This window comes from Trichosurus vulpecula, chromosome 1 (genome assembly GCF_011100635.1).
Source record: "Trichosurus vulpecula isolate mTriVul1 chromosome 1, mTriVul1.pri, whole genome shotgun sequence".
In the NCBI taxonomy this organism is placed as follows: Eukaryota; Metazoa; Chordata; class Mammalia; order Diprotodontia; family Phalangeridae; genus Trichosurus; species Trichosurus vulpecula.
Window position 1 is genome coordinate 148004588 of NC_050573.1, and position 27288 is coordinate 148031875.

A 27288-nucleotide genomic window follows, 5' to 3' on the forward strand; every position below is an offset into this window, starting at 1 on the left:
ATGAGATAACATAACAACATACTATAATTTAATATGTGTATAATAAATGCTTTCTCATTAATCGATCAATTAACTAATTGATTCATGCCTGCGGTTTCTCCTCAGGAGAATGCAAACCCTTTGAGGGAAGGGAGAGTTTCATTTTGTTTTTGTGTCCCCACCACTCATCCTAGTACCTGGCCCATAATAGATGTTTAATAAATATTTGTTACATTGGAGCCAGAGGCAGACAGTGGGTGGGCAATAAAACAGAATAGAACAAGACAGAAGCAAACATGACATCATAGATTGTCAGAGCTGGGAGGCAACCTAGAGATCATTTCCAGAGGTGGGGAACCTTCAGCCCTCGAGGCTACTAAATGTGGTCTTCTAGGTCCTTGCTTGCGGTCTTTTGACTAAGTCTTAAGTTTTACAGAACAAATCCTTTTATTAAGGGGATTTGCTCTGTAAAGTTTGAATTCAGTCAAAGGGCTGCACTTGAGGACCTAGAAGGTCACAAATGTCCTCGAAACCTCAGGTTCCCCACCCCTGAACTGAGCCTCTCCTTTACAGGTTAGGAAACTGAGGCCAAGAGAGGGAAATGCTTTGTCCAAGGTCACCTGCTTAGGCCTCCTGATCTCTTGTTATTGATCACACTGGATTAGAGAATGAAGGCCAAAGATGTGTTCTGTTGTCTTTGGTGGAATTCTCTCTAATCTTAAAGCAGAGACTTTGGTTGGAACCTTCGGGGGGGGGTATTTTCCTGTAGGTGGAGATGGGGTACATGACCCCCACTCCCAACGATATTTAATTTGGTGTCTGAGAGAACAGATATGCCACAAAGTTTCTTGAACTTTCCAGTCCTGAAATGCTTATTTAATAGTGCTCCTTCCCTGGCATCTCTCCAGGAGGTTGGTCTGCAGCCAAGCGTGTCCTTCGAGCAAGCAGCGGGTGTTGCATCAGCATTTCTGGTTAGGACTCTCTGATGATCCTCCCTTCAAGGGCCTGGGCTTTCATTACCAGCTTTGTGCACAGGATTAGCTTAAAAACAACAGCAACAATGATACAGTGGTTTCTCTCTCCACTTACAGGAACATTTTAATTTCCTTGGGTCATTCTGAAGGTATTTAGGAAGAGGAGTAGACCCTCAAATTCAATCCAACAAGCTCCTAAGCACCTACTGGGAGCCAGGCATTGAAAAACCCTAAAACAGACCCTGACCTCAGGAAGCTTATACCGTTACTTTTATTAGACTTTAAAAAAAACTTGAAGATTTAAATTCCAAGAATGATTTTCTTTTGTAGGAAAGAATACAGCAAGGATGACGTGAAGGCAAAATGTTAGGATGAAGAGAAATGTTAAGCGACTCTACATCTTTTTTCAAAAATAGAAATTTGTTTCCATTTTGATAATTTTATATCACATGTTATTTTAGGTTTCATCTATGATACCAGGAAATTCAGTGAATTCAGCGGAAAAAGCTGACAAAACTGTTGCTTGGTATTTAGACAGAATACCTGGGTGGCTGAATGCTGACCCACTTGTTCTGGCAGTGGTGTTTGTAGGCATGTTGATGTCTTGGTCACAATCAGTCAGACAATAAACATTTATTAAGCACCTACTATGCGCCAGACATTGTGCTAAGTGCTAGGGTTACAAAGAAAGGCAAAAGACAGTCTTTGCCCTCAAGGAGCTCACAGTCTAATGGCGGAAGAAGACACACAAAAAGAAGCTGAAAGGGGAAAGAAGGGAAGAGAGAGGGGACCCCATGTAGGGGTATGCTGAAGACCAGGAGTGTAGCTGGATGGGTAGGAAATGGCTGCCCTGGGCTTTGTTGTTGTTGTTTAGTCTAGCAATTTCTTGCATCTGCCTCTTTGTGACACCATTTGGGTTTTTTCTTGGAGTGATTTGCAATTTCCTTCTGCAGATCATTTTACAAATAGGGAAACTGAGGCAAACAAGGTTAAGTCACTTGCCCAGAGTCACACAGCTAGTAAGTGTCTCAGACCAGATCTGAAATCAGGTCTTCCTGACTCCAGAGCCAGCATTCTATCCACTGCTCTACCTACCACCCTCCTTAAATGAAGAATCTAGGGGAAATTCTCCAATGTCTACTTCCATCCTCTCCTATTAGATGGAGGAAGGAGCGCCAGGGGTAGGGAGTACTGAGGAGGTATGAGTTTCAGAGCTGATGTGGCCTTGCAGAATTTTTGGAAATTACAATGAAGGTTAGGAAGCCTTCAGGTTGTATACTATAGATGAACAAATGAACTAAGCCCCAAACTGAGGAGGCTGAGATTGGGCCGGATCACATTTGAAAAGCTGTGCAGGACTTTCTTTGTTTGCTGCTATTAGAGTTTATCTCTTTAACATCCATATTCTCCCAGTGATGCTGTATAGTTGTGAATCATGTCCATGGAAGAATCCAAATTGCAGGTGAGGCAAAGGGCACCAGAAAGACCCTGGAGGGTAAAAGTAGGCTGAGACACCAAGACCAATGTATTGCATAAAATGTGGTGTGAAAGAAAACATCAAGAACAGCACGTAGAAAAGGAAGAGGATCGTATAGGTCATGTAGCAAGGATAAGAGACCGACTGATGGACAGCTTGAGGGCAACACTGAGGAATGGAAAGAACCAAAAGAAGCCCTCTCAGGTCGGGTTGATCCTTGACGACGAATGGGAAAGCATAGATAGTTATGCTGCAAGACGAAAGGTGGTTTAGAATGAGGAAAAGTGCTGTGGCATATCAGTGGAGGAAGTGTTCACACTGGTGAGAGCACATATCAGTTCAAGTATACATGTATTTCACAGATAGATAAGGTAGTGAGGGAGAGGAACTTGGGATCAGACTAATTCTGAATAATTGAGTATTTGGGATAATTTAGAGACAATAAAAGATGCCTAAATCCTCTGACCTCCCCCCAGACAGCTCCTTTTTTCAGCTCCAGCAATCTGAGGAGCCAATTACTTATTGTCCCTGATAGGAGCTGTTGTTATTTGTCCTTGCTTTTTGAAAAAAACCACTGACATCAGAGGGTGATGTCTTGACTTGAGAGTGAATTGAATTTAGGTAAGGCAGAGCCACACAAAATTCTTAGCCTCACTCTCTGCCTTTTGACTGTTTTCCTTAGGAACATTATTGGCAAATATTATTTTGCTAAAAATTTTGGAAAGCTGAAATTTCAGGTAAGCAGAATTTGGATATTGGAGAACTTCCTGAAGAATATTTTATGAATGCAGTGTGTTTGTCTCTATTTTTGAAATCATGGTTGAAAAACTATATGTTTTGTTTAATTTTTTCTATTTATAAAATGGTGTTCATTGCCAAGGGCCTTGGGCACATGGGCAACAAACAAGTATTTTGTATATATTCGTGTGTTTATATGTGTAACTATAGATTCATGAGTACACACACACAAACTCTTCTGGAAGCATTGTACCCATAAGAGTAGAGGATTTACTGGCTGAGCCATCCAAATGTGTCTGCAGCCCATCAGACACTGGGTAGTGGGGATGGGGAGGGGGGAAGTGAGTTTCAGGTTGCTGCTGGGAGCTGAGTTGCACAGGGGCAGGCAGCTTTTTGTCCTTCCAGTCCCTGGCTGCTGTTGAGCACAGCCCTGCAGGCCATGCTTGAATTATATGCTATGTCAAAATATTCTGAAATACTTTCATCTACTGTTGCCTCTTTAAAGATTTTTTCTTTTGTATACCAAATGAATACTGCCTTATGCTTGTGCTCTAAACTTGGAAAGCTAATTTTATGTATCTGTATAGTCTGACTCTATTCCAAGTGTGCTGCTTATGTCCCTTTTACTGTGCAGAAAGATTAAATTACTCTAATATATTTGATATAACAATTTAATTCCTGCTGCTTGTTAACAGCAACAACAACAATTGGCAGTACAGGCAATTTACCCCAGTATTAAACTAATGACATAGCATGTGCCAATGAGTTGGCACAAGTATATGAACATGTTTCGGAAAAGGGAAGGACTGAGAAGAAGTAGACATAGCTTCTGCCTTTCAGGAGCTCATGATTTGAGCAGACAAGAGAGAGCAGTAGAAAGAACACTGAACCTGGTGTTAGAGGACTAGAGTTCAGAATTCTGCTATTTGTTATCTGCACATAACCCTTCTGCTGATCAAGGTTGGGTAATTTGTCCTGAAGGGCAGCATGGCTTACTGGGGCATGTCTGCTGTTCGGAAGGCTCCTTCCTCTTGGCCATTCAAAGTCTGCACCTACTTCTCTTAACTGCTTCCCTCAAAGTCCCTCAAACATCTGAGGAAGTACCTTATCTAATCACACAGCCTCTGGGCTCGGCATTCTCTCAGCCAATCGGGAGTCATACTCCTTTCTGCTTCTCCCCACCCCCAACCAACCCCTCCATACTACCCCAGCAAAGGTCTTCAGGGCAAACTCCCCAACCCATTTGGATGTAGGGGATATGTGTACATGTTGTTTTTCCTTATAGGATATTAGCTATTTAGAGGCAGGGCCACTTTCATTTCTGTCTCTGTATTCCCAGTCTTTGGAACTATGCGAGGCATACATTAGGTACCTAATAAATATTTGTTGGATTGACACTCTAGTCCACTCCTCTCATTCTACACATGAGATAGCTGAGGCCTAGAGTGAAATGACTTACCCAAGGTCATACAATCAATCAACAAGAATTTATTTTACCTACTACGTGTCAGGCATTGTATTAAGTACTAAGGGATACAAACAAAAAGCAAAAACAGTATTTGCCCTAAAGGAGAGTCCTCCTTTTGGAATGGGGGAGAAAATTTATATAAATTAGAGTACACAAGACAAATACAAAGTTCATGGAAGGTAACTTTAGAGGTGATGATAACCTTAGAGGGAATGGTAGTAGATAGCTTCCTTTAAGTTCCAACTAAAATCCCACCTTCCACAGGACACCTTCCCCAACCCCTCTTAATCCCAGTGCCTTCTGTCAGTTAATTATTTCCTATTTATCCTGTATATAGTTTGTTTATATATAATGTTTGCATGTTGTCTCCCCCATTAGATTGAAGCTCCTTGAGGGAAGGAACTGTTTTTTGCCTCTGTTTTAGTTTTTGGCACAGTGCTTGGCACCTAGTAGGCACTTAATAAATGTTTACTGATTGATTGATAGTAAAATGTCTCCTGGAGGAAGTGGCATTTGAGCTTAACAAGCCTCCACTGTTTAATAAATGCTTATTGATTAATTAATGACCTTATACAAGTTTGAGTTGGCAAAGTTGCCTGGGAGAGGATGCCACAGTAGCATATGATTAAGGTCCAACTGAGCGAAACAACAAAAAAGGCCTCATGGAATAAGTAGGAATAATTGAACCTTGGAATAAGGGTAGGACCTGACTAGGCAGAGAGAAGGAAAAGCATTTTAGATAAGAACAGCAGAATAACCATCATTCAGAGGCAAGCAAGAATGATGGATGAACTGACTGGAATGCAGTGTGTCTCTTAGACAGTAGTTTGAGAGAAGGTTGGATAGATACGATGGAGAGCAATTTCAGAAGATCTTAGATGAAGCCAAGGAGTTTGAACTTTATGTGGTGTCAATCATTGCTAGTGGAATGTTTTGAGCAGGAGATGAAATTGGTATTTTTGGAAGATAAACTTAGTGCCAGTACATAGGATAGAATAGATTGAAGGAAAGAGAAGACGAGGGAGAGCTTTTAGGAAGCTATTGTAATTATCCACAATGGGTCTGGTTAAGAAGGGACAGAATCAAAATACATTTCAAGGACTGATAACTGACTGAATATGGAGGATGAAAGAAAGAGAGGCGTTCAAGATGACTTAGAGATTTTTAACTCGGATAACTGAAAATGGTACAAAAACAAAAGGAGAAATTGAGATGGGAGCCTTGCTGGGGGAAAACTATGACGAGTTCAGTTTTTAGTTTAATTCTGTTCAATTCAATAAACATTTGAGCACTACTATGCACAGCCCTAGTGTAATGACTGGAGGAAGACACAAAGATGTTTGTCCCAGATCCTTTTCCTTCCTTGCTGGAGACTGGAAGAATTGTTCTAGTCTTTGAAGAAAACCAGCTAGCAGCACATCTGGGGGTGAAATATTCAGAGGGACTCTAGAGCTACAATATTCCAAATTCTATTTCTTTTCCTGAAGTGGATTAACTTGGCAAAACTGCTGCTGATGGAACATACCACGGCCTGTTCCCAACTCTTAAGCTCTCCTACCTATCCTGATTAGCCCTTCTGCTGCCAACTTGGTTCATCCATCTCACCGCTCATTTCACTGTGTGTTCTGGAACACCTGCTCTATCATCAACCAATGCCTTAAGCTTCAGCCAATATTCTTTCCACTTCTCTTTACTCCTCTTATATCCCAGGAATAGGAAGAGAGGCAGGCAAACCCCATAGTCCTCATGCTTAATCATTTTATCTGTTGACTTCCCCATTACTCTTCCAACTTTTCAGTGACTTCAGGTTGCTCATGATCTTTTTCTGTTTCCTCTTCCCTACCATCACCCACAGGAGCTTTATTGGTCACTTTAATAACCTGACCTCAAAGTTCTTTAACTTATTTAATTCCATGGATCTCTGTCCCTCATTAACCACACAACATCATGGTCACAGATTAGGATCTGTTGGAAATGTACCACCTTCAATGTCTGGAACTTTGAAACCCCATTCTCAAGCCACAGTTTCCTATCATTCTCATTCTCCCATTCTCTCATTCACACTAAACCTACTTTTTGCCTTGTTCCAATTTCTAGTTCCCTGATCCTTCTTTATTCTTTAAGTCCATCTCACCCACTCTGATTTCACTGTCCATGACCAAATGTTCAGCTGCTTCAATGGTTCCCCTAGATAACAATCCTAAATCTCTTGCTCTCTGAACTTTGCCCATTTATCCCTGATCTATGACCTTTTATCCCTGGGTAACCCCTACTCTCCAGTTTCCATACCCTTCCCCAGAGATTCTAAACATTGATGAAGAAAATGACAAAAAACTAAGCTGATCTCAACCTTTTAAAATCTCAAATCACAGAATTTCATCTTGCAGATGACCTCAGTGGCCATCTAGTCCAACCTAAACAGGAGAAGAATCCTCACTGTATTATACCTGGGGAGTGGTCATTCCACCTTTACTTGAAGACCTCCCACTGAAAAGGAAGCCACTACTTCCTAAGGTAGCCTGTTTCCTTTTAGACAGAGTTAATTGTTAGGGAATTTCCCTTACCCACTTCAATTTGTCTCCTTTCGACTTTCACCCTTTATTCCTGGTACAAAGCAGAAACCATTCGATCCCTCTTTCATGGGAGAGCCTTTCAAATACTTGAAGACAGGCATCATGGAGCTCCTAAGTTACCCATGCTCCAGAAAACTATCCCTTCAGCTGATCCTTATATGGCATCCTCCTCTCAAGGTTCTTTTCCATTCTGGTTGCCGTCTTCTGGATTTCTATAGCTAATCGATTTTCTTTCTATGATATGGTGCCCAGGACCGAACCTCAGCTGGGCTCTTGTTGCTGCTTGAACAACTTTCTGTTCTATTATTATCTGCTCTTTTTCTCATTTTTCATAGAGAATGTTGCAAAGATTCTCTTCTTTCTTATCTCCCCCAGCCCTGTTATAGTAGAGAGAGTGTTCAATTTGTGTTCAAAAGATCTGAGTTCAAATCCTAGTTCTATTGTTTAGGACTTGTAAGGCCTTGGGCAAATCACTTAAATCTCTCCAGGGCTCAATCTCCTTATATATAAAATGAGGAGGTCAAACTTAGTGATCTCTAAGATTCCTACCTGCTCTGAATCTATTGTAATGAGAGGACTGGCCAATGAGTGTCTCATCCTTAGAGGATGCATAGCATGTTTTGCCTATTGCCAATTCCTATGGTGGGTTGGTGAACCACCTTAAGGGGATTTTTAACTTCTTCATTCAAAACATAAACAAGTATTTTATGTCTCCTCTTGGCTTACTTTAAAAAAAAACACCTTTAATTGGCTTCTGAGCAAGAACTAAGTATGCATTTAAAAGGTTTGATAAGATAAAAACCCTTCTCTCCCTTCCCTGACTGTGAGGCAAAAACTGCCATTGGCCTCTGGATTTTATGTACATTCTTTCTTCATGTTAGAAGAATGAATATTTCTGATGGACAAGGCCATGATTTTGTGAGCTTTGAAGAGATATGAGAAGCCCACTAATGATAGTTGTTAAATGAGTCCACTGATAGCCTCAGCAACCAAACCTAGTAAGAAGCCAAAATGAAGGAGCAGGCTGCTTGACTGGGTCCATTAGTAAATCAACCCAGTGGTTGAGATACCATGGCCTGCAATCCAAGGAGCAACTCATCATTGGTGTTGTAATAGCCAAGGGTGAACTTGGTGGGATAATGCCTTGTTGCTGTTGTTATTCAGTTATGTGTGACTCTTCATGACACTATTTGGGATTTTCTTGGCAAAGATACTGGAGTGACTTGCCATTCTCTTCTCCAGCTCATTTTACAGATGAGGAAATTGAGGCAAACAGGGTTAAGTGACTTGCCTAGAGTCACACAGGAAGGGAGTGTCTGAGATTTGAACTCAGGAAGATAAGTCTTCCTGATTCTAAGCCCAGTGCTCTCTCCACTGCACCACCTAGCTACTTTGTAGCAACTACTTTGAGTTTGAGCCCATTCTCCTCAGGGATTGAGGTAGTGGAAGAAAATGTGCTTCCAGGATGGGAGGTTGTTATACTTTATTCCTTGCTATACTTTCTTAGTAAATATCCCATTGTGAAAGATGATTAATGTTAATTGGTTAAATGATACTGAGGAGCTATTAAATGATGAAAGATGTTGGTGGGGGGCGCAGAATACATAGAACGGGAGTTGTGAGAAAGAGTAAAGCCACCACCATTTCTTCAGGTTTACTCTGATACTCTTAAGAATAGCAGCAGCATTGCTCTGGGGACCCAACTTCTAGTCAGAGTGTGGGTTGGGAGAGTGAACCCAGATTCTACAAACTTACTACACCATGATCTTGTGATTGTAAGAACCCAGACTCTTTCCCCATATACCAGATGACCTAACTTCTCAGTTTAATATGACTTTAACTGAGAGACTAATTAAGAGGCTAATAACTGAGAGGTCATTCTTCAAGATTCCCTTATCTTCTCTTCTCTATTCATTAAAATTTCTTAGCACCCTCATTCAGCTTCTTTTCTTTTCCTCTGGGCTTAGAAAAAGAGGTATCCCTGCTCCTCATTAAGGCTAATCTTTTTCTATCTGAAGCCTTGATATAATTCTCTATCTACTCCAGCATAAGTGAATGAGTGAATGAATAAATGAATGAATGAATGAAAAAGCATTTACTAAGCCTTTACTATGTGCTAGGCTATGTGCTAAATGCCAGTGAATAAAGAGTTAGACCAAGAGTCAGGAAGATCTGAGTTAAAATCTGGCCTCAGATACTTACTTGCTATATGATCCTGGACAAGTCACTTAAACTCTGTCTTCCTCGGTTTCCTCATCAGTAAAATAGAGATAATAATAATTAGCACCTAGCTCCCAGGGTCATTGTGAGAATGAAATGAGATATTTGAAAAGTGCTTTATAAACTTTAAATTGCTATGAAAATGCTAGCTCTTATATGAAAAGGGAAATATTCCTTTCCATGAAGGATCTTACATTCAAATGCGAGAGGGACTATACAAGCAGGGGAGTGGGAACTAGGGAAGGGAATTCTGATCTGGGGCATAGCAAAAATGGTAAGTTTATGTAGAGGGCAATGAATTGACAATACTTTTCCAGAAGTAATGATACTATTTATTTGATTACTGGGTCCAGATGGCACGGGCAGACAGATGGCAAAATGGCCTGGGAAGATGTCAGGGTGGGATGTGAAGATGTCAGGATGGGATGTACGGTTTGGTGCCTAGGACCAGCTAGCAGATACCTTGGGCTGAGTTACCTCACTTGCACAATGTCATCAACTGACTAGGCTATACCCCAGGTTTGGGTAAGGGAAAATCCAAAGGTGCATATAATAACTTCCCCCAATGACTGGGACTGTGTATTCTGGAGGTCCAGGGTACTGAAGTCTAAGTTCTGATGTGGAGAGTTCTGGTGCAATTGGAGAAAAACAAGGCATTGGCATCAGAAAGATGGCAAGATAATGGGCATAAGGATAGATGAGAAGTGATGTAAAGGTAAAGCATGATGTGGTGTCTAGGGGTCAGCTAACAGAAATTGTGGGCTGAGTGGACCATGTCCTAAGAGTCATCCCTTCTTTTATGGATCTTCAGTTTCTTTTTTTTCTTTTTTTTTTTTTTACCAGTTTCTTTCCATCTACCTTGAAATATATGCAGGGGGGACATTCCTATAAAATTCCTGTTCCTATCTACTAACCTAACTAGCTCTTCCCATCTTTCTTATACCTTTTGTTAAACTCATTTTTAAAATTTTTTTTATTTTTAGTTTATAACACTTAGTTCCACAAGTTTTTGAGTTCCAAATTTTCTCCCCTTCCCTCTCTTCCTCCTCCCCTTGCCCCAAGACAGCATGCAATCTGATATAGGTTCTACATATTTCACATTAAACTTATTTTCACAATAGTTGAATTGTAAAGAAGAATTATAACCAATGGAATGAACCATGAGAAAGAAGAAACAAAACCAAAAAAGAGGGAAAAAAAGAGAGGAAATAGTTTGCCTCAATCTGCATTCAGATTTCATAATTCTTTCTCTGGATGTAGATAGCTTTTTCCATCGTGAGTCTTTTGGAGCTGTCTTAGAACCTTGTACTGCTGAGAAGAGCCAAATCTATCAAAGTTAGTCATCACAGATACCTTGTGAGTGTAATTGTGTATAATATTTTCCTGGTTTTTCTCCCCTCACTTTTTTGCTAAACTTATTGAAAAATTTGACTATGCCTGAGGAATTAAGTGGCAGATCAGAGCAGGAGTGCACGGCCTGCTGAAGATCTAAGCCCAGTTTGGGTTGGGGGGTGGGGAAGGAGCACTGCTGGTGTGGCAGAGCTGGCACCTCCCCCCCAAACGTGGAACATAGAACTCTCTAGTCTACAAGCAGTCATACCCCACTGAAAAAATCAAAGGTCAAGTTAGTTGGCTGGGAATATGGCCAGGCAGTGAAAACGCACCGAGATTCAGTCTCGGACTTTGGATTCTTTCTTTGGTGACAAAGAAGACCAAAACATACAGCCAGAAGAAGTCAACAAAGTGCAAGAGCCTACACCAAAAGCCTCCAAGAAAAACATGAACTGGTCCCAGGCCATGGAAGAGCTCAAAAAGGATTTGGAAAAGCAAGCTAGAGAAGTAGAGGAAAAATTGGGAAGAGAAATGAGAAGGATGTGAGAAAATCTTGAAAAACAAGTCAATGACTTGCTAAAGGAGACCCCCAAAAATACCCAAAAATACACTGAAGAAAACAACACCTTAAAACACAGACTAACTCAAATGGCAAAAGAGCTCCAAAAAGCCAATGAGGAGAAGAATGCCTTGAAAGGCAGAATTAGCCAAATGGAAAAGGAGGTCCAAAAGACCACTGAAGAAAATACTACTTTAAAAATTAGATTGGAGCAAGTGGAAGCTAGTGACTTTATGAGAAATCAAGATATTATAAAACAGAACCAAAGGAATGAAAAAATGGAAGATAATGTGAAATATCTCATTGGAAAAACCACTGACCTGGAAAATAGATGCAGGAGAGATAATTTAAAAATTATTGGACTACCTGAAAGCCATGATCAAAAAAAGAGCCTAGATACCATCTTTCAAGAAATTATCAAGGAGAACTGCCCTGATATTCTAGAGCCACAGGGCAAAATAGAAATTGAAAGAATCCATCGATCACCTCCTCAAATAGATCCCAAAAAGAAATCTCCCAGGAATATTGTCGCCAAATTCCAGAGCTCCCAGATCAAGGAGAAAATACAGCAAGCAGCCAGAAAGAAACAATTTGAGTATTGTGGAAACACAATCAGAATAATCCAAGATCTCGCAGCCTCTACATTAAGAGATCGAAGGGCTTGGAATACGATATTCCGGAGGTCAATGGAGCTAGGATTAAAACCTAGAATCACCTACCCAGCAAAACTGAGTATCATGCTCCAAGGCAAAATATGGATTTTCAATAAAATAGAGGACTTTCAAGCTTTCTCAGTGAAAAGACCAGAGCTGAATAGAAAATTTGACTTTCAAACACAAGAATCAAGAGAAGCATGAAAAGGTAATCAAGAAAAAGAACAAGAAAAAGAAATTGCAAGGGACTTACTAAAGGTGAACTGTTTTGTTGACATTCCTACATGGAAAGATGATGTGTATGATTCATGAGACCTCAGTATTAGGGTAGCTGAAGGGAATATGCATACATATATGTTTATGTATATATATGGGTGAATGTGTATGTATGTATATATCTATGTGTGTATGTACATATACATATATATATATATATATATATATATATATATATATATAGAGAGAGAGAGAGAGAGAGAGAGAGAGAGAGAGAGAGCAGACACAGGGTGAGTTGAAGATGAAGGGAAGATATCTAAAAGAAATAAAATAAAATTAAGGGATGAGAGAGGAACATACTGAGAGAGGGAGATAAGGAGAGATAGAATGGGATGGATTATCTCCCATAAAGGTGGCAAGAGGAAGCAGTTCTGTGGGAGGAGGGGAGAGGGCAGGTGAGGGGGGAATGAGTGAACCTTGCTCTCATCGGATTTGGCCTAAGGAGGGAATACCATACATACCCAATTTGGAATCTTACCCCACAGGAAAGAGGGAAGAAGATAAAAAAAATGGGGGGGATGATGGAGGGGAGGGCAGATGGGGGTGGAGGTAGTCAAAAACAAACACTTTCAAAAGGGGACAGGGTCGAGGGAGAAAATTCAGTAAAGGGGGATGGGTTGGGAAGAAGCAAAATATAGTTAGTCTTTCACAACATGAGTATTGTGGAAGGGTTATACATAATGATACACATGTGGCCTATGTTGAATTGCTTGACTTCTTAGGGAGGGTGGGTGGGAAGGGAAGAGGGGAGAGAATTTGGAACTCAAAGTTTTAAAAACAGATGTTCAAAAACAAACAAAAATGTTTTTGCATGCAACAAGAAAATAAGTTACACAGGCAATGGGGCATAAAAATTTATCTTGCCCTACAAGAAAGGAAGGGAAAAGGGGATGGGAGGGGAGTGGGGTGACAGAGGGGAGTGCTGACTGGGGAACAGGGCAACCAGAATATATGCCATCTTGGAGTGGGGGGGTAGAAATGGGGAGAAAATTTGTAATCCAAACTCTTGTGAAAATCAATGCTGAAAACTAAATATGTTAAATAAATTTTAAAAAAAATGAGAAAAAAAGTTTTAGAGTGGAAGGGACATTAGGAGACTATCTAGCTCAACCTCTTCTTTTTACAGATGAGGAAACTGAGGCTTAGAGAGATTTAAGGACTTTTCTGGGTCACACAGAAAATTAGTGGTGAATTAAAACTCGGAACCCAGATCTCTTAAGTCCTAGCCCTATATCCTTAACTTTAACTAGTAGGCTAGTTTATGAATAACAATAAGCATTGTCACTTTTATTAGGAAATCACTTTATACATTTCCAAGAACCCTTGCCTCCACTGTCCCTTCCAGCTTTATCTGTGCTTTTTATGTGATTCATTAAAAAGATCACAAATGTCAAAAAAAAAAAAATCAAGTAAGAGAGGTAGAGGGAAAATTGGAAAGAGAAATGAGACTCATACAAGAAAATCATGAAAAAAGAGTCAACAGCTTGGTAAAGGAGGCACAAAAATACTGAAGAAAATAACACCTTAAAAAACACAAAAGGGCAAATGGTAAAGGAGGCACAAAAATCCAATGACTTTCCAAAGAATGCATTAAAAAGCAGAACTGGCCAAATGAAAGAGGAGGCACAAAAATTTATTGAAGAAAAGAACTCTTTAAAAAGTAGAATTGGCCAAATGGAAAAGGAAGTACAAAAGCTCAGTGAAGAAAATAATTCCTTAAAAGTCAGAACTGGGCAATCGGAAGCTAATGACCTTATGAGACATCAAGAAACCATCAAACAAAATCAAAAAAATGAAAAAAACTGAAGAAAATGTGAAATATCTCATTGGAAAGACAACTGACCTGAAAAATAGATCCAGGAGAGATAATTTAAGAATTATTTGACTATGCGAAAATCATGATCAAAAAAAAGAGCCTAGACATCATCTTTCAAGAAATTATCACAGAAAACTGGCCCTGATATTCTAGAACCAGAGGGTAAAATAAAAATTGAAAGAATCCACTGATCAACTCCTGAAAGAGATCCCAAAAAGAAAGTTCCCAGGAATATTATAGTCAAATTCCAGACCTCCCAGACTAAGCAGAAAGTACTGCAAGCAACCAAAAAGAAACAATTCAAATACCATGGAGCCATAGTCAGCATAACACAAGATTTAGCAGCTTCTACTTTAAAGGATCAGAGGGCTTGGAATGTGATATTCTGGAGGGCAAAAGAGCTAGGATTACAACCAAGAATCACCTAAACAGCAAAACTGAGTATAATCCTTGAGGGGAAAAAATGGATATTCAATGAAAGTGAGGACTTTCAAGCATTCTTGATAAAAAATACCAGAGCTGAATGGAAAATTTGACTTTCAAATACAAGATGCAAAAGAAGCATGAAAAGGTCAACATGAAAGAACAATCATAAGGGATTTGAAAAGGTTAAGCTATTTATATTCCTACATGAAGAAATCATATTTATAACTCCTAAAAACTTTCTCACTATTAGGGCACTTAGAAGGAATATACATAGACAGAAAGTAGAGATGTGAGTTGAATATGATGGTATGATTATCTAAAAAAATAAAATTAAGGGGTGAGAAAGAAGAATGCACTGGGAGAAGGGGAAAGGGAGAGGTAGAATGGGATAAATTATCTGACAAAAAAGAGGTCTGAAAGAGATTTTACAGTGGAGGAGGAAATGAGGGAAGTGAGGAGGGGAGCACATGAACCTTGTTTTGGCCCAAAGAGTGAATAATAAGCAGTTGGATGCAGAAATCTATCTTACCATACAGGAAAGTAGGAACGGAAAGGGATAAGAGAAGGTGAGGAGGAATTGATAGAAGGGAGGGCAGTTTGGGGAAGTAAAAAACACTTTTGAGAATGGGTAGAGTAAAAGGAGAGAGAGAGTAGGATAAACAGGATGGAGAGAAATATATAGCTGGTAATCATTTCTGTGAAAAAAAATTTTTATAAGAAGTTTCTCTGATAAAGACACCATTTCTCAAACATATAGGAAACTGAGTCAAATTTATAGAAATAAGAGCCATTCCTCAATTAATAAATGGTCAAAGAATATGAACAGAAAGTTTTTAGTCAAAGTAATCAAAGCTATCTATAATCACATAAAAATCCTCCAAATCACAATTGATGAGAGAAAAGCAAATTAAAATAACTCTGAGCCACTACCTCACACCTGTCAGATTGGCTAATATGATAGAAAAGGAAAATGACAAATGAAAATGTAGGCTGGTAAGATTTTTAGGCTGAGGATCTGATCAGTAGCATTAGTTACAACCCTCACTCTTGGGCTGTGTCTATACAAGTTCAGTCAGATTGGACAGGACCAAAACAGTCCATCTGTATGATAAGTTGTGGCTTGCATAGGCAACTGTCTCGATGTGGCATGGGTTTGGAAGTATCAGTCCTGCAGCTCTTAGCCACTATGACCGCTTGAGGCAAATTGGATGGACTTGAATTTTCAAGTTCTATGACCAATTAGCTCAAGCCATACAAATTTGTCTTTCAGTTTCCAGTAGGTAGACAGCAACCATAAAAGTAAATACTAGCTAAAATTTCAAAATATGTGTCTTCTTTTCCTTTAACTGAATATTCCCATCTCCCCTCTTCTCATACCTTCCTAGTATCCCCACCTGAGTCAACCTGGCTGCCTTACCAAAGCAGTTCTGGACCCCATTCCCTGAAACTGTCTTCACTTCTACCATCCACCCAATCAAAACCTGCACTCAGCAAGCTGTTGAACTCCTTAAAAAGAGTTGATAAATCAATTCTCACTAAGGTGCTTAATGGGTTATTTGCATTTTAACAAGAAATGTCTTAACCTAGTGTAATGAAAACTTGGTAAGAGAGATATTTGGGGTGTTTCCATTGCTTCTTGAATCACAAATGTATGTAAATGCTTACTTCACCTATGTATTTCTATAAGGCTGGCTTTGTTATCCCACCTGGGTTGTAGATAGAAGAAAAGGATTCTTCCCTCTCTGCTGGGAGGATTTATTTCTTGAGCCTTCAGAGTCTGTGGGGAAGGATCAGATTCAATGTTCCCTACCTTTCACCATCAGTGAAGTTTAATATAATGTTTGACTGATACAATGGGGTCCAGCCCTTCCCTGGGTTCCCTTTCTTTCCTCTCTGTAGGGTGGCACACTCTGCCAACTGGAAATCTTTTAATAGTATAGCACACTATTCTGCCCCTGTTTACTTTTACTACTGTTTATATTTAAAAGTCTTACAGGCTAGGGAAGAAAATACCCTATGAATGCAGATATATATACTCACACACATATACGTATATATGTACGTGTGTGGATAGTGTATGCGTGTATGTTTCACAACCTTTCATAAAAAACCAGGCAAACCAAATAACAGAGAGAAGAGAAATAACACCACCATGATCTGGCCAGATTGTCCTAATGTTGAGTTGCACATAAAACATAGTATCTCCAGAAACTATTAAACCTCATCAAGTTAATCTGTAAGAAATACAGAGAGACACAAAATGGTTAGTGTGGTACATGTGGAATATTATGGGTGCAGACTAGAAGTTTGTGCCATAAGATTAAAAAAAAACAACCAAGGACACCTGGTTTTTCTTAAACCTTTCTTTTTCTTTTCTTTTCCAGAGAATTCTTCTGAAGTGAAGGCAATCTCTGTTCCTCCTGGGGACTGCACGTTCTCTGGCCTGGACAACAGCTGCACCATGTGGTGATGAGTTGCAAAGAGCCGGACAGCACATGTGAGTGGTGGCTGTCCCAGCTTTGGACAATAGTCAGCAGCCATTCGAAGGTGGCACCTTTAAAAACTTTAGTGAACTTTCTGCCTGTACAGAACTTGATTGGAGTCTGAGGCTCAATGCTTTACAAGGTCCCCTTCAGGGAAATGAACCACTATGGGCTGGTTTCCTAGCTTTATATCTAGGTAAGATGATGATGATGACAATAATAATAAGAATTTACATAGTGCTTTAATGTTCCCAAACAAAATGTATTTTTGTTTTTTCTTCCCTAGGGTATTTTCTTCCCTAGCCTGTAAGACTTTTAAATATAAACAGTAGTAAAAGTAAACAGGGGCAGAATAGTGTGCTATACTATTAAAAGATTTCCAGTTGGCAGAGTGTGCCACCCTACAGAGAGGAAAGAAAGGGAACCCAGGGAAGGGAACATTTTGTTTGGGAACTTCACATATGATCATTTGATAAGATGAAAGAACCTGGGTGAAATCACTTGCAAACTAAGCTGGGGAAGGTGGGCTGGGAGATTGCTAGAGTTAATAACTCAAACTCAAGGCTAGGACCATAAAGCAAGATAATTCTTGAGTTCAAAGACAAACTAAATGTAGACCTGATTAAAGTTGGAAAGGCATTGAAGTATGACACATGTTTACCAAGTTGATGCCTTAAAAAAAGTGTTATGAACTCTACCTTGCCCATATTGAAAAAGAGCACTGGCTATGTTCTAAAGGGGTTTATCTCCTTCACCATTGATTCCATCTACTGGTTTAGGTACTGTATTAGGAAAAACCAAGGCCATAAGAAGTGTTTTAAAAGGTGGGCTATGTGTATTAGAAGGGAGGGGTTATAGTAAACATAGTATTTAAGGCCTACTTTCTCCACAACCAACCTGAGTAGGCAGAACAAATATCCAATCTGTTAATCTCCAAATTTGCAGAGGAGGAAACTGAAGCTTTGAGGGTTAATCTAGTCAAAAAGCATTTGTGAAGCACCTACTGCGTGTCAGGCATTGGGGTTTCAACAGCAAAAGTGAAATAGTCATGGTCCTCAAAAAGCTTGTATTCTTAAAGGAACCAAAAACATATATTTCTATAGGTCTATACAAAGGACCTATGAAGTAGCTACAAATTAACCTTAGAGAGAAGACGTTAGCAGCTCATGGAAGCTAGGAAAGACCTCATGCAGATGGTAACCCTTGAGGTGGGAGGAAAGTGGGGTTTCCAAGAGGCAGAGGTGAAGAGGGAGAGCATTCCAAGAATGGAGATCTCACAGAGACGCCGAGATGAGAAAGAATCTTCAATTGTGAAGAATGGCAAGCACGTGGTGAAGTGGACAGAGGACATGCCCTGGAGTCAGGAGGACCTGAGTTCAAATTCAACATCAGACACCCACTAGCTGAGTGACTCTGGGCAAATCGAGAGAAGGGGGACGGGTGGGAGGGAAAGAGGGAGAGACAGAGAGACAGGGTGGGGGGGGGGGAGAATAGCAAGTAGGCCAGTATTGGACCACACAGTATATGAAGGAGAATAATGTATAAAAATATTGGGAAAGCAATATGGGACCAGGTCGTAAAAAGCTTTATTTGACAAAGAGAGGAGATACTTTAGAGGTCATCAGAAACCATTGGGGTTGGCATTGTCAGGCTTGTGTTTTAGGAAAATCACTTTGGTGGCTGCATGAAGGATGTTTGGGAGTGGAGAGAAACTGGAGTCAGGGAAATCAATTAGGAGGCTGTGGCAGTAGCCCAGGTAACAGGTGATAAGGGCTTGGAGCAGCTCTATTAGCAGAAAGGAGAGGACAGATTAGAGAAACATTGTGGGAATAGAAACCACAAAATTCAGCAATTGTTGGATATGTAGGGGTGAATGCATGTGGAGAATCCAGGATGATGCTGAGATGGTCGCAATAAGTACTGGAGCTAAGGAAGGAAACAAGCATTTATTAAGGGCCTAACATGCTATTTGCCTCAATTCTTCATCTGTGAAAACGGAGACGTGCTGGAGAAGAAAATAACAAACCACTCCAGTAATTTTGCCAAGAAAGCCCCATGGACTTTACGTAGAGTCAGACACGAATGAACGATAGCACAACACGTATTAGACGTTGGCCTAGAACATTGTGCTTTACAAATATTATCGTATTTGATTCTTACAACAACCTTGGGAGCTAGGTGCTATTGTTATCCCCATTTCATAATTGAGGAAACTGAGGCTGAGAGAAGCTAGGTGAGTTGCTAGGAAGTGTCTAAGGTGGTGTTTGAACTTAGATCTTCCTTACTCCAGGTCCAGCACTCTGTCCATTACACCACCTATAACCCCAAATCCAGTGTTCTTTTCTTTCCACTTACATAATACTTGTAAGAATCTTAGGATTCTTTTTTTTTAAATAGCAAAAGAATAGAGGGGTGCATCTGGGCATGACTGGTGGCTTCTAAACATTGGAAAGTCTATTTTCAGTATTTTGTAACAATCCCTCCTCACTTGCTACCATTGTAGATAACAGAACAGTAAAAAGTGTGGAATTGTAGACTCTTACTTGTAACAAGTCAGCCTGAGGCTTTTGGCTGTATCCTAGTCTTACAGTTTAGTTTTCACCATCAACAAAAGGAGAAAGGTAAGGGAGGCAAATCTAGGGGGTGAAAATCAGATTAAATCTGAAAAGAGGCAATGCAGAGAAAAGGGCAAAGTGAGACACAGGAGACAATAAGAAAACATCATCTACATAAATCAAGCGTAAGTAGGAACCCCTGATTGTCTTCAGTTTCAATGACTAAAAGAGGTAGTGAAATAGGGAAAGAACAGTGGATCTGGAAATGGTTGAGCTGAATACACATCCTCTCTGCTACCTATTGTTTGGGTGACTTTGAGAAAGTTACTTTTCCTTTCTGAGTCCAGATGTCCTCATCCATATAATTAGGGGTGTGAATTCAAATCCCTTGTTTCCTTCAAAATTCAGCCAAAATGCTAACTTCTACATGAAGCCTTCCCTGACCCCCACCTCTGGATGTGCCCCCTTAATTTATTGTTGTTGCTGTTATTCAATCCTGTCCAACCCTTCATGACCCTGTGGACCATAACATGCCAATACTGTCCATGGGGTTTTCTTGGCAAAGATACTAGAGTGGTTTGGCATTTCCTTCTTCAGTGAATTAAGGCAAACAGAGGTTAAGTGTAGCTAGTGAGTGTCGGAGGACGGATTTGAACTCAGGTCTTCCTAACTCCAAGCTCTTCTCTGTCTAGTGGCTTAGCCCCCTCAATTATTGCGTATTTATTTTGTATATAATTAAAGATGTACTTGTTGTCTTCCTCCCACCTCCACTACTCCCACTTCCCTATAGAATGTTAGTTCTTAAAGGGCAAGGATTGTTCAATTTTTTTTCTTTGTATCCTCAGAGCCTAGAACAGTGCTTGATGCATAGAAGGTACTTAATAAATGATTGCTGATTACTTGGTTGATAGACAATCCTTCATTGGATTTTACCTTCAATTCAACAAGAATTTATTAAGCATCTGCTAAGTATGAGGCCCCTGCCAACTCAAAATAATGATTGTTGTCACTTCTTCCTCTAGCTCTTTGGAGTCCAGTCATCTCGAGGGTTTCTTTTGAGGTGGGGTAGGTGGGGTGAAGGAAAGGGTTGGAAGGAGGACACCAACTTAGTTGATGAGGAAACTCTACCAATGTAAATCATTGACTGTTCCAAAGTTTAAAGTTTTAGAGAGTTGTCTGGGAGTGCTGAGAAGTTAAGACACTTCCCCAGGGTCACACAGCTAAAAGATGCCAGAGACTGGACTTGAACCAAGGTCTTCCTAGTTCTGATTCCATTATGCTGTGCTGCCTCTCAGGATTCTAAGTTACTTTGCATACATCTGTTTCCTCCTGAATCTTCTCTTCCTTATGATCTATCCTGACTAAAAAGGGCCTCCTGTCTGTCTCTAATCCAGGCTATTAAAACTACTGATCTTGCTAGTTGATTTAGTTGGTCTGTTGGGCACTAAAATAATTATATAAGGGAAGCTGATCTGAGGAGTCCAGAACAATTTGTTAAGTTCCTTAAGCAACTTGATGTGATTACGGTCTGTAGAATGTAGATTGGTCCCCAGAGATCGGGACTGCTTCCAAGATGATTGGTGACTGAGCCAAGAGGAGAAATAGACATATGCTTTGAGGCAACTAAGAGAAGAAATCCTGAGAGTGGACTTTCTCAGCCTTGGGTATGTGGGAAATCCCAAATTCTAGAGTTCCCCAAGGGTAGAATTTCAGCATTGGCATCCTAGAGAGAGATTTCCTAGATAGCTTTCTTGGAGAAGGAAGAGGATCGGTCATGCGGTCCTAGCCATGCCATCCTAGAGGATGGGAGTCATGGGCGGGGTGGTGATATAGAGATATGGAGAGGGAGATCTGGACCTAGCCAACCCTCCCTGCTATTGCTATGAGTTACTTAGACACTAAGGTAATGGGAAGGGAACCACTTGTCCAGTAACACTTCCTCTTCCCAAATGAGAAAATATTTGTAAAGTGCTTAGTACAATGCCTGGCACATTTGTCATTGTTGTTGTACAGCTATTTCAGTCCTGTCCAACTCTTCATGACCCTATTTGGGGTTTTCTTGGCAAAGATAATGGAATGGTTTACCATTTCCTTCTCCAGCTCATTTTACAGATGAAGAAACTGAGGCAAACAGGGTTAAGTGACCTGCCCAGGGTCACACAGCTACTGCATGAGCGTTGCCTCAGACAAACTGAGACCTGAGAAAGACCTTAGCTTAAAAAGGCCAAGGTCTCCCACTGCTTCTAGGGCCATCTCTAGTCATCCTGAGCTATATCGTGCCACTGGACCCAGATGACTCCAGAGGGGAGAGTGAGGCTGGTGACTTTGTATTGTCCTGCCTCACTTAAATCCAATTCACTTGCAAGTCATGATATCACCTTCCTGACATCATTCATCTTCTTTGAGGATGAAGGGCAAACAACAACATGAGGTCAGATTTTCAACTCAGAAAGATGAGTCTTTCTGACTTCAGGCCCAGTACTCTATCCACTGCACCACCTGGTTGCCCACCAGGCACAAAGTAGAGCTTAATACATCCTCGTTTCTTTCCCTTTATCTTTATCTTGCCAGGGCAGTCTAATGGGCTGAGTGTGTTGTGTGTTACTGAATCTGATCAGGGGTTTATCCTTTGCATTTTATGAACTTTCTGTGGGGGTAAAATAAAGGCTTTTCCATACTTAACTCTCATATTGTATGTTGAAGTTCAGGAATTCAGGATCCTCTTACCCACATCTGGAGAAATCTAAACACCAGCTCTACCTAAACTGTAGTTTGAAGATTTACAGTCTGAGTTGGGGGTAATGAACTAAAAACAAAAATAGACTTTCTTGGGGTTCCCGAAGATGGAGCCTGGTCTCTCTGAGTCAGAATGCTAGAAGCAGGGGAAAAGATGGGAGTAGATAGAAGTATAAGCAACTAACTAAATTTGTTTCCTCCCAGTTTCATCATGAGCCACAGAGACTGTTAATATAAAATGTGAAAGAGAACTCTTGAATACCAATGATGCACTACCCTCACATACTCCTTCCTGATATGTATAGTTACAGCCCAAGAGTTTGGTATAGTCACCAAAGGAAATTCCAAAGGCAGTGATGGCAGATGTAGATCCAGGAATTTGGAATTAAGCTGAGGGAAGGGGTGTGTGTGTGTGTATGTGTGTGTGTGTGTGTGTGTGTGTGTGTGTGTGTGTGTGTGCGCGCGCACGCGTGTCTATGGGTCAGGGGGTGGTAGTAGTGGTGGCGGCAGTGGTGCTGGTAATCATTTGTATCTCCAGCACCTAGCCCAGCACCTCTCACATAATAGACATCTAGTAAATACTTACTGAGTGACTGATTTGTCAACATTTGTAAAACAGTGTGAAACTTCTCCTTTCACTTGAAAACTTGATTTCATTTTTTAGAAATGGGCTCCAGTGAAGGGCATTCTGGGAAATGTAGTCCTCCCCCATTCTTAAATGAATACTTTGAGAGAGTAGGGCATTCTGGGAACTGTCTCCCCAGAGGGCCCTGAAGTTTTCCAGGGCTCCCTGTGTCTTGGCGTGACTGCTGAAAGGGAGCTGCTCATGCCATAGCCAGGAGGAGGGGCCCTGCCTGAACAGCTGAAGGCTGCTGCCGTTGTTCCTTCTGCGTTTTATCTCCGTTTGTTTGTTTGTTCTACTTGCTGAGCCCTGGCTTTCAAAGGCTCTTGTTCTCTAATTCGAGACTGACTTTATAATTAGACCTGAAAAGGAGCCATTCCCAGGCAATCAATCCCTTTATGTAACTGTGACAGATTATGCCGTGCTCATGTCCTGTTTGGGTGAATGCATCTGAGAGCACCGCCACACTCAGGCTCTGTTTTCAGTTATGTGGGGCTGGTATTTCTCAGGGTAGGGGCAAAGACAGGCTGAATTCTGCCCCTGGGAACCATGTGTGGATGAGCAGAAGATGCTGGCAGAGCACTCTTCTCTTCTCCAGGCGGTAAAACTCCAGGCTGGTTTATGTGGTTAAACCCACCTGGCCCAAGTTTTCCTATCCTGCCTAAGGAAAAGTTTTAACCAGTGGCATAAGGCATATGGTAGGCCCCAAAAGCTCTGCATGGAGGTTACATTAAAATTTTTTTTTTATTGTGTTAATGTGGAATTCTCCCTTCTGGACTGCATAATGAATGTCTCAAAAATTCCAGCACATATAGAAAAATTACCATCGGGAAAAGGTTTCATTTTAATTAGGAAGTTAATCACTTTATTTGCAACCTGCTCTAGTCAGAATGTTCCCAAGAGACTGCAAGGTTTAGGGATAGAAGGGACCTTAGAGATTATGTATTGAAGCCCTCTCATTTTTGAAGATGAAGAAAGGAAAGATGACTGGCTCAAATAGTAGAAATACTCAAACAGTGTAAGCATTAAAGTAAACATTTGAAATCAGATTCTCTGGCTATAAGCCCAGTGCTCTTTCCTCTACAGTATGCTGTGTTGGGGGTCATATTTGGTGGAGGAGCCATGAAGGTGCTTAACAAGGATATTAGTGGAAGTTGGAAAGGTATCTTTGTAAAATCTTGCTTAGAGATCCAACATTTGAACTTGTGACTTTTCCCACCAGACTATTTCATTTTTATCTTATAGCCAGGGCAAACTGAGTTTTACATTACGCTATATTAGAATAATTAGAGCCATCCAGAAGTGGAATAGGCTGCCTCAAAAGGTAGTGGGTTCCTCTTCCTTAGAGGTCTTCAAGGAGAGACATGATGACCACTAGTTGTGTATGTTATAGTGAGGATTGCTTTGAAGCATGGGTTGGATTAGATGGCCATTGAGGTCCCTTGCAACTCTCAAATTCTGGGATTATAAGTGATCTAAAATCAAATGTAGGAAATAAATAGCTTATATAAATTTTGTTAACTCCTTATTCCTTGGCAAAAGTGAATCCATAGCAAAAAATTTGAGATAAAAAACTCATTAAATGTGATATTTATTTAGCACCTACTATATATACAGAATATAATAATTATAACTGATATTTGTTTTTAGGTTTTCAAAATGCTTTATGTGGATATTGCCTGATTTCCTGTGGAAATGAGAGACTTAAACAGGCACTATCTTGGAGCTCAATAGTTAGTTATATTCTTTGGACATGGACTTCTGCATTTGGGAAGCAGTGTTATTTCTGGGAGAGATAAGCTAGAAGGAGAGAGTTCAAGAACCTGACCTATATCTAGGGGCTATGTTTCTGGATCCATGATGATTATTTTTTCCCTATGAGCCTTTGACAGGCTACTATTGCTGTTGTTGCTGTGCTAGACGTGTGGAAGTGGGGCAGAGACTGAGAATGATGACTCTTGAAACGAAACAAGTATTTCTGCTAGCCATCTTCCTTTTCTTTTGCCTCTGCTTTGGGGAAGAAAGAAACTACTACTAACTTACTCCTCTGAGTTTTGTCTTTTTCTCTCCTTCCTTCTGTAGATTATTTCCTATTTGCCATGAATATAGCTTGTTTTCATCCTCATTGAAGGTATCTGACAACATCTCTGAAAATGTCATGCTAAATATCACAGGAGCAAACACATAGTCCTGCTTCACTCCACTGTTGCCTGAGAAAGTGCAATTATCCAGAACCCATGCAAGTATGCTATCATGAAACTGGCATACAATATTGATGAACTTCTCCAGGCAACAAAATTTTGCCATGATCTTCCACAACCCTCATGACTGACAGTATCAAAGGCCTTGGTTGGATTGATGAACATTGTATACAGACCTCTGTTCTGCTTCTGGCATTTCTCCTGGTGTTGTCAGGCAACAAACACTATATCTACTGTTGCTTGGCCTTTCTAAAGCCATACTCAAACCAGTGCTGATATTTGTGAGTGCTTTGGTGCAGTATACCAGATCTCTGAAGGCTGCCCACTCCTTTTTGCTCCACCGTTGCCAACCATGTATTGGCTCAGCTTTCCCTCCAAGTTAGCAACAAACTGTTCATGCACAAAGAAGTACTCTAATCTGTTGAAATTAAGTCATCTGGTGGTCATTTTGCCTTGGGGCCACTGCTTTTGTTGAATACGAATGTTTAGCTTGGAGAAGATAAGTCTATGATTGGTCCAGCACTCTGAGCCACATATTTCTTTCCTCACTCTCACATCCTGTCTATTTCTTCTCCTTACAATGGTATAGTCTATTAAATCCCAATGTTTGCTGGGACGGTGCATCCGTGAGGTTTTATTGTATTTAGGCAAATGGAAGATAGTGTTGGTGATGGGAAGGTCTTGAGATGCACAAATCTTCAATAGTAAGTGACTGCTGATGTTGCTGTCTCTGACTCCATTCCTCCCAAGGACTCCCTGCCATGTCTGAGAATCTGTGCCTACTCTGGTGTTAAAATCACCCAGAATTACAAGCTTGTCCTCTTTCAGCACATTGCTGATGAGAATTTCCAGTTATTCACATATTTTTTCTTTGACTTCATCAGGGTTCATCGTGGTGGAAGCATATGCATTGATAATGGTGGTATGGTGCTTTCCTGCAAGTGGTAATTACATTGTCATGAGCCTATCTACCATCACAGCAACCACTTCAGAAAACTGTGCATCCAGCTCTGATTTCAATAAATGGGCTTTCATTTTCCAGCCTTGTTTAACTCAGGGCTATCATTTGGATGTGATAGTTTCTGAGTTCATTTGCAGCAAGAGCTGTTCATTTCTCAGGTCTACTGGATTCCATGTTGTCCATAAGTGTGTACACATTCCATGTAGCATGGTGAGTATATCTTCACAAAAGTTTTTGTAATTTTTTTGTATTTTGACTATAGGCTGGGGTCCCTGGCAGCTGCTGTAAGCAGGTCAGGGCTGGGTGAAGCAGACAATTTTTAGTCCATATTTTCTAGCCCTTCATGCCAGGAGGTGAGCAGTGGAGTACTTGAGAAGGCTGTCCAGAGACCCAGGGGGCTGCCAAATCTCATTGTTGTTTCAGTTCAATGAGAAGATATCCCCGGGCCACCTGTGCCCAGGGTTATTACTATAACTCCCAGCATATCCACACCTACTGCTTCATCACTTGCCCATTGCCACAGGACTTTGAGGTAAGTAAAAATGGTAAAATGGTATGAGTGATGTCTTTTGGCTAATGTATAAACTGGATTTAAGTGAGGCAGAGTTGCAGGAAGTTGTTGGCCTCATTCTCTCTTCCAGAGTCATCAGAGTCATTGGAAAGACAAAAGTCAAGACAACCTGCAATGACCCAGGATGTAATAGATGACCTTGGCATCTTCAATGTCTGATCAAGTTTTAAGCACTCCTTAACACTTTCTTCAGCTGCCTTCATGGCCTGTTGGAATAGATTTTTCACAACCACCTATTCCATGGAGAGAAGTCTTCACATACTTGGGGTAGACACAACCTTAACTCTCCAATGGGTTTAAAGCCCCTTGGTTACCCTTGACATGGTTTAGCCCATCTGCCAAAACAGTTTACCTGGAGTGTGGCTGCTGTACATGCTACAGCTTCTTGGAGCCACAGGTGAGAGTTGGGTGGCAGTGGACACCAAAGGTGGATGAGCAGCCCTGAAGAGGGCTCGGCAAACCCTCACACCTGAGATACTAGTCTTCCCTGAACGCACTCCACACCCCAAATAACGGACAAGAGACATACAGAGTAGATGGAAGGTAATGTAAGAATGGAAACCAGTAGTGACTCAGGGTGGTACAGAAGTCTGCACACAATGTTCATCAATCTGACTAAGGTCTTTGATACTGTCAGTCATGATGACTTGTGGAAAATCATGGCAAAA